Source organism: Trematomus bernacchii, unplaced genomic scaffold (genome assembly GCF_902827165.1).
Source record: "Trematomus bernacchii unplaced genomic scaffold, fTreBer1.1, whole genome shotgun sequence".
Classification (NCBI taxonomy): Eukaryota; Metazoa; Chordata; class Actinopteri; order Perciformes; family Nototheniidae; genus Trematomus; species Trematomus bernacchii.
Genome location: NW_022987674.1, coordinates 108,685 through 117,500, shown reverse-complemented (window position 1 = coordinate 117,500; position 8,816 = coordinate 108,685).

The window sequence follows — 8,816 nt, the reverse complement described above, 5'->3', positions numbered from 1 at the left end:
ACTAAGAGCCCTGGCGCTTTTAACCCCAGGGTACTTAGTACAGATCGCGTTCACACCGGAGTACTTTTCCCTGAGGGAAGATTACAAGTACAGTAGGTGGCGGTAAGCACCTTAAAGTTGTTTGCAACCCGCTACAAAACAAGAGAAGAAGAAAAACTGATACAGGATCTGTTTAATCGCCATGTCGGTTTTCTTTATTGCACTCTCAAGACATAACATTAAATAGAAATATTTTAAATGTAACTAAAGTGTCAGTTGTACATGTCAGTAAACATTGTCAATATAAAATAAAGTGTCAGTTGTACTATATAATAACAGTAATAACAATATAAAATAAACTCCCAGGTGTAGGGAGTCTCAGCAGCAAACCCACCTTTATTATATATCTTCCTGAGACCCACTGCATCCGTCTGCCATAAACACTATGCAAACATACATGTTAGTTTTGGCCCATAGTGGACTCCATGTTGTGTTGTGTGAAATGGGGGGGAATTAAAAGTTTAGGTCAAATAATATTTAAAATGATATAAATTGTCATATTTGTGTATGTGCCCCTGCCATTCCCCCACAAGGTTGCAACATTGATGATAAATAAATGACAAATAAAGCTTTGCCAGTTTATAACCGATGAAACATGATGGTATCAGAATAATCACTTACATGTGATGTATAGGATGCTACACAGGTCACAAAAGATAAAGTGTCAGGAGAAATAAGCTTAATCGCCATGTCGGTTTTCTTTATTGCACTCTCAAGACATAACATTAAATAGAACAATTTTAAATGTAAATAAAGTGTCAGTTGCACATGTCAGTAAACATTATATATAAAATAAAGTCATAACAGTAATAACAATATAAAATAAACTGTCCCAGGTGTAGGGATATTCTCAGCAGCATGCACACCTTAGTGCAACGTTGTGTGTCGTGTGTCATTATTTACAAAAACTATACCAAATAAACTGTTATTAAATGCAGTTTGTCGCTCATCCTGCCGCTGCGCCGACGCTTCCTCATGGCGCAGCGCCCACACTTCATCCTGGTGCTGCTGGCGCTCCATCTGCTGCTTGAACACTTCTGCCTGGCGCTCCATCGAGGTGAGCATCTTGTCCTCCGTTTCCTGGGCCTTGGTGAACAGCACCATCTGATCTCCACGCAGCGACTCATTCACCACGGCACGCCGGTCCTCCAACGCCTGGGCGGTGTCAAAGAAATTCGCATCCCGTGTCCGCTTTCCTAAGAGGGGAAAATAAGCAATATACAATATACAAGTTTAGTCGCCATGTAGTTTTACAACATACTAGGAATGTGTTTTTTGTATTTTCACAAATAGAATTAAGGTTTCACAAATCTGAAACTGTGTTATAAAGAATGTTTGGCCTCTCTGGGATAATCCAGTCCAAATAAATCGGCTATGCAGCGATTTAAGAGGTTCAAACACGGAGGATTGTTCCTTTTTGAAGAGTGCTTCATGTATGCTTGAACTTTGTTTAATGTTGTTGAGGCAAGTTAAACATAAAATATGATGAATATTATGAAATAAACATGATTGTGAACATCAGTTCGATGCGTAACGTTCTTTCAAGACAAAGTTACAGTGTGTGTGTACTGTGTGCTCGGGGCCGGTGTTAGCCTATTATGGCTAGCATGGCTAGCTTGATCTACTGAGCAAATAAAAGTACATCTGAGACCATTATTGTGCAGATTAAAACCCCAGTGCATGTAGTTGATTTTACCTTCGTCGTGGTCGTCGGCCACTGAATCCGCCGTTTGTAGTCCTGCCCGAGTTTCTTTATTTTTAGCCGGTGTGCCGTGGGGCTGTGCACATTCCCAGGTCGAGTGAAAGCTACTGAACTGGCTTCAGTGCATTCCCTGGGTCGCGTCCTCTGCGTAGATCTCCAGAAGCGCCGACACCTCCTCATCATTTCTTGATGCTTGCCATAACTGCTTTCAAAAACAAACACAACGCACGGAGCGTTGTGTTTTTGTAGCGAGGAAAAACAATGGCGTCTTCACACAACATTTTCAGAGTTGTACGGGCGTGGTTTGCAATTCGCCCAGCCAATCAGCACTGGGGCACTTTTGGAGCTCTTTTCACCCACAGAAAAGTACGCTCTCTGAGCTGGCTCTAAAAATGGGGGTAAAAGTACCCGAGATTAAGTACGATTTTTGGTGTGAACGCGACATAAGGGGTACTCACGGAACTAAAACGCGAAAAGTACGGTAAAAGTACTCCGGTGTGAACGCGGCTAATATATCCCAGGTCTCAGATATATCCAGAGCCTGTCTCTGATTGGCTGAAACACCAAACAGATCATTGCAGCATCCCATAATCCCCTCTGTTTCAGCCCTGTTTCCAAAGTGCTGATTCTCTGTCTGTTACTTTAGATGAAAATAAGGAGCCCCTCCCCACGCCCCTCTGAGAGAGATTTGGTTACAAAGAACTCATTAGCCGCGTTCACACCGGAGTACTTTTCACCGTACTTTTCGCGTTTAGTTCCGTTAGTACCCCTTATGTCGCGTTCACACCAAAAAGAGAACTTCATCTCGGGAACTTTTACCCCCATGTTTAGTGCCTGCTGAGAGATGGTACTTTCCTGGGGGAAAAGTGCCCCAGTTCTGATTGGCTGGGCGAATTGCAAACCACGCCCCGTACAACTCTGAAATGTTTTGTAGAGCCGACATTTTATTATCCTCGCATTAGCATTATTAGCATTAGCATTAGCCCAGTGCACAAACGCAGAGAGACTAACTTATGGCAACACAAAAGAAAACATGGGAGCGGTGGAGATGAGGAGGTGTCGGCGTTCTGGAGATTTACTCTGAAGGCTTCAGTAGAAGCTGCTGGGAGTCCCAGCAGCTTCTACTGAAGCCTTCCCCAACTCCGGGGACTTCCGGCCGGGGACTCCAGGTGGCAGTATACGCCGTGAAGTGGTTTGCGGCCTGCCAGTAAACCCAAAGCAGAAGAAGAAGAAGTGACGTCAGCGGCTTCATTTGCGTAATCTTCCCTCAGGGAAAAGTACTCCGGTGTGAACGCGATCTGTACTAAGTGCCCTGGGGTAATACGTGCCGGGGCTCTGAGTGCCGGCACTAAATACGGCAAAGTACTTCGTGTGAACGCGCCTAATGGTGCTCTAGGAGGAGATCCAGGTGATAAGATGGGGGGGGTTACACAAGCCAAAACATCGTTATGACATCACAAAGTGGCTAAAATCTGATCAGCTCATTTTCAGACAGGTTTTTATAGAAATGGATCAGGACAAAAAGAGAGAGAATCTTTGTTCCTGAAACTTTCAGAGTCTCTTTCCACAGAGGGGACACATGTTGATGAAGAAGAGACATGAAGAAGAGGGGACACATGTTGATGAAGAAGAGACATGAAGAAGAGGGGACACATGTTGATGAAGAAGAGACATGAAGAAGAGGGGACACATGTTGATGAAGAAGAGACATGAAGAAGAGGGGACACATGTTGATGTAGAAGAGACATGAAGAAGAGGGGACACATGTTGATGAAGAAGAGACATGAAGAAGAGGGGACACATGTTGATGTAGAAGAGACATGAAGAAGAGGGGACACATGTTGATGAAGAAGAGACATGAAGAAGAGGGGACACATGTTGATGTAGAAGAGACATGAAGAAGAGGGGACACATGTTGATGTAGAAGAGACATGAAGAAGAGGGGACACATGTTGATGTAGAAGAGACATGAAGAAGAGGGGACACATGTTGATGTAGAAGAGACATGAAGAAGAGGGGACACATGTTGATGTAGAAGAGACATGAGGAAGAGGGGACACATGTTGATGTAGAGGAGACATGAAGAAGAGGGGACACATGTTGATGTAGAAGAGACATGAAGAAGAGGGGACACATGTTGATGAAGAAGAGACATGAAGAAGAGGGGACACATGTTGATGAAGAAGAGACATGAAGAAGAGGGGACACATGTTGATGAAGAAGAGACATGAAGAAGAGGGGACACATGTTGATGAAGAAGAGACATGAAGAAGAGGGGACACATGTTGATGAAGAAGAGACATGAAGAAGAGGGGACACATGTTGATGAAGAAGAGACATGAAGAAGTAGATTTTGCATAATAGGTGACCTTTAAATTAGAAACAAACCCTGATTGGTTGATTGATAATGGCGGTGTGTCTGCAGGTCGGGGGTCCGGCTGCTTCCCTTCGTCTCGGCTCCATCTGAACACCTCAGCGACTCGTCCAGCAGGGATCAATCAGCCAAGTTATCGAGGCGTCGCCCGGCGTCGTCTCCGAGCCGCCGCCTGAGATTCGAGGATGAAACGGAGACGGAGGCGGAGTCTCGTTACCTGGAGAGACAGAGGAGGCCGGTGCTGCTCTCTAAACCTCACCTGAACAGGTATTGTTAGAAAACTCTCCCTGGTCCCCGGCTTGAGCTTCAACCTCAGGATCCATGTATCTGTGATCCTCTCCAGAATGGAAGTAGTCATCACATACAGAGCATCAACTAGTTCCTGAACAGTGTCCTTCACATGCTGATATCCAAGAGAGGGAGTTACACAGTCACAAGATGGAGGAATAGAAAGCAGTATTCAATGTTTACTTCAGATTAGCTCCACGACAGAAATGAGCATGCTTGTCATATGTCTATCTCCATAGAGGCTGAATCATCATGTTCATCACATAGCTATCATATGCCTCAAACAGTCCTGATGCTCTTCTAGGTAATCACACATCCTGTCATGTTCACAGCTACAGTTGATACCTTTGTTATCATGCTACTCTCATGTTGGAAGAGGACATTCACTGTTTTCCCAACAGGTATGTTTACGGAGCAGCGGGGGCGGGGCCTGTTGGAGTCAGTCTGCCTTTACCTGAAGACAGGGGGCGGAGTCTGCACAGGCCACGCCTTCACCTGCTGACTGAGCCAATCAGAGAGACGTACATTGGCTCCGTCAGACATGAGGAGACCAGGGTGGTAGGGGGCGGGGCTTACCACCAGGTGAGGAGGAGGACCAATCAGAAGGAGATAAATGGAAACCCGATGCCCATCATAGATCTGCCAATCAACCCCTACGCCCTCGACCAGCTGACCACGCCCACTTCCTACTCGGCCACGCCCACTGTGGGGTCAGCGATGACGTTACAGAGCATCGGGGTAAACTGGACAGAGGTAGTGCCAAACCAGAACAAGAACCAGGACCAGAACCAGCACCAGGAGAAGAACCAGAAGCAGGAGAAGAAGCAGGACCAGAACCATAAGCAGGAGAAGAAGCAGGACCAGAACCATAAGCAGGAGAAGAACCAGCACCAGAAGCAGGACCAGGGGGGTCCAGCTGCAGCACAGCCCCAAAAAGATGTCCACAGCTGGGCAGCTCTGCAGCAGAGAAGCCCCTCTGTGGAGGTTCAGAGCTCCACAGGTGAGAACGTTTACAGGATATATTGCTCAGGAAACAAACAACTATTTGATAAGAAAATAAAAATGTATAGAGATCCGTATACGTGCACTAACATCTCCTCCTCTGATTGGTTTACAGCTGAGAGAACAGCTCCGCCCCCTGCTTACAGAGAGCCAATGAGAGCAGAGACTCACGCTGATGACCCGCCTCTTCCTGAACGGTGAGTCTGAATACAGGAAGTCCTCATTCAACACTAAACATTCATAAACTGTATTTTATGTGTACATGTTTCAACATAAACTTGTGTACAGATACAAACACAATAAACAATAATAACTGAATCATTTTGAAGAAGTGTCAAATCTCATCCTTTGCTTTTTACACCGACCCTTTTTACTGTAATTATTCTGTACAGACCATTTTAAGACTATAGGAGGAGACAAACATCAAAATAAATTCCCGTCCCAAATGTAGTAAAGACTCCAGTAAAAAACCAACAGCTGAAGGTTAAAGCTACTTGTACTTTTACTCAAGTACAACACCTGAGTACTTCTCCCACCTGTATATTTATGTATCCTGTGTTTCCTCCAGCCTCGGCAGCAGAGACGATTCCTCTCGTCTCTCTCTGCGTCGTCTCTTCTCCAGCGTCAGGCTCAGCGGGACTCGAACCGGCAGCCTCGACCGCCTCAGCTTCAGGCCCCGCCCCCCTGCGACTGACCCCGCCCCCTCTGACCCCACCCCCACAGGAACCAGGAAGTCCTCCGCTCAGTCTCCCAGTGTGGTGAGAACATCATCAATTATTTTATTTTTAAGTTATATTTCTGCCAGAATCTCATCCAAACATTTTAAACATTTTAATCAATTTGTGAAAAATAAATAAATCTAAAGTTTGTGTCAGATCTTGTACTTGAGTAAAAGTAGAAGTACTCAGATATTGTACTTGAGTAAGAGTAGAAGTACTCAGCTCTTGTACTTGAGTAAAAGTAGAAGTACTCAGATCTTGTACTTGAGTAAAAGTAGAAGTACTCAGCTCTTGTACTTGAGTAAAAGTAGAAATACTCAGATCTTGTACTTGAGTAAAAGTAGAAGTACTCAGATCTTGTACTTGAGTAAAAGTAGAAGTACTCAGATCTTGTACTTGAGTAAAAGTAGAAGTACTCAGCTCTTGTACTTGAGTAAAAGTAGAAGTACTCAGCTCTTGTACTTGAGTAAAAGTAGAAATACTCAGATCTTGTACTTGAGTAAAAGTAGAAGTACTCAGATCTTGTACTTGAGTAAAAGTAGAAGTACTCAGATCTTGTTCTTGAGTGAAAGTAGAAGTACTCAGATCTTGTACTTGAGTAAAAGTAGAAATACTCAGATCTTGTACTTGAGTAAAAGTAGAAGTACTCAGATCTTGTACTTGAGTAAAAGTAGAAGTACTCAGCTCTTGTACTTGAGTAAAGTAGAAGTACACAGATCTTATACTTGAGTAAAAGTAGAAGTACTCAGATCTTGTACTTGAGTAAAAGTAGAAGTACTCAAATCGTGTACTTGAGTAAAAGTAGAAGTACAAAGATCTTGTACTAGAGTAAAAGTAGAAAGAAAGAAATCAAAAGTCTGTGTGAGATTTTGTACTTGAGTAAAAGTAGAAGTACTCGGGTCTTGTACTTGAGTAAAAGTCTGTGTTTCCTGTCTGTCCAGCAGGGGTCGCCCTTCCTGCAGTTGAGGAAGTCGTCTTCGGTTCAGAGTATTGTGTCGGAGCGTAAGAAGAAGAAGAAGGATCGCTCTGCGGACTACAGACGAGCCGCTGAGCCGTACGTTTCCTGTTAAGACTTAAAGCTCACCTATTATGCTATATTTGAACAATATATTATAGGGCCATATCTATACAAAACATGTCTCTGAAGTGCTTTGCTCAAAATACCAAACAGATCACCCATTCTAGCCTCATCCCCCTCTATTTCAGCCCTGTTACTAAAGTGCTGATTCTGGGTCTGTAGCTTTACAAAAAGAGCTCATTCAGGAGAATTCTAGCAGCAGAAACTCAGCTAAATGCTGCCGTGATTAAACGCCATATTATGTTCCAAACTACATCAAGGATGGCTGATGTAAACAAAGACCATATTACTTCCAGAACAGTAATGTCGTCATGACGCAGCAAATCTGGATCAGCTCCGTTGTTCCCCCGTTTTAGAGATGTGGGTATAGGCGGCGAAGCTCCCCCTAGGATAGCCATAGCACCCCCTAAGCACCCCCAAGAGATGTCTGAGCGAGAGAGAGCGCAGCGGTGCCAGGGATTTTTTGTTGTTAGCATCTGGTTAGCTAGCTGCACAACGGATATAAGGAGCTGGTTCCACAACAAGCTGGAGGAGAGTCCTCTCCTGTCAGACTGAGAGTCCTCTCCTGTCAGACTGAGAGTCCTCTCCTGTCAGACTGAGAGTCCTCTCCTGTCAGACTGAGAGTCCTCTCCTGACAGACTGAGAGTCCTCTCCTGTCAGACTGAGAGTCCTCTCCTGACAGACTGAGAGTCCTCTCCTGTCAGACTGAGAGTCCTCTCCTGTCATACTGAGAGTCCTCTCGTGTCAGACTGAGAGTCCTCTCCTGTCAGACTGAGAGTCCTCTCCTGACAGACTGAGAGTCCTCTCCTGTCAGACTGAGAGTCCTCTCCTGTCAGACTGAGAGTCCTCTCCTGTCAGACTGAGAGTCCTCTCCTCTCTGACTGAGAGTCCTCTCCTGTCTGACTGAGAGTCCTCTCCTGTCAGACTGAGAGTCCTCTCCTCTCTGACTGAGAGTCCTCTCCTGTCTGACTGAGAGTCCTCTCCTCTCTGACTGAGAGTCCTCTCCTGTCTGACTGAGAGTCCTCTCCTGTCAGACTGAGAGTCCTCTCCTGTCAGACTGAGAGTCCTCTCCTGTCAGACTGAGAGTCCTCTCCTGTCAGACTGAGAGTCCTCTCCTGACAGACTGAGAGTCCTCTCCTGTCAGACTGAGAGTCCTCTCCTGTCAGACTGAGAGTCCTCTCCTGACAGACTGAGAGTCCTCTCCTGTCAGACTGAGAGTCCTCTCCTGTCAGACTGAGAGTCCTCTCCTGTCAGACTGAGAGTCCTCTCCTGTCAGACTGAGAGTCCTCTCCTGTCAGACTGAGAGTCCTCTCCTCTCTGACTGAGAGTCCTCTCCTGTCTGACTGAGAGTCCTCTCCTGTCAGACTGAGAGTCCTCTCCAGTCAGACTGAGAGTCCTCTCCTGTCAGACTGAGAGTCCTATGACAGAAAAACAAGAATACAGTTTAAAAGGGGAGTGATTTGTAAAATATCCATGAAGAAAAAGTAAATCTGTTTAAAGTTCTGTTTCATATCTGTTGAGAGAGGTATCCATAGATCTCTTCGTGTTGCCCCCGGACCCCCTAGAGGAGGTGAGGACCCCCCTAGAGGATGTTAGGTCCACCCCCCACTTATA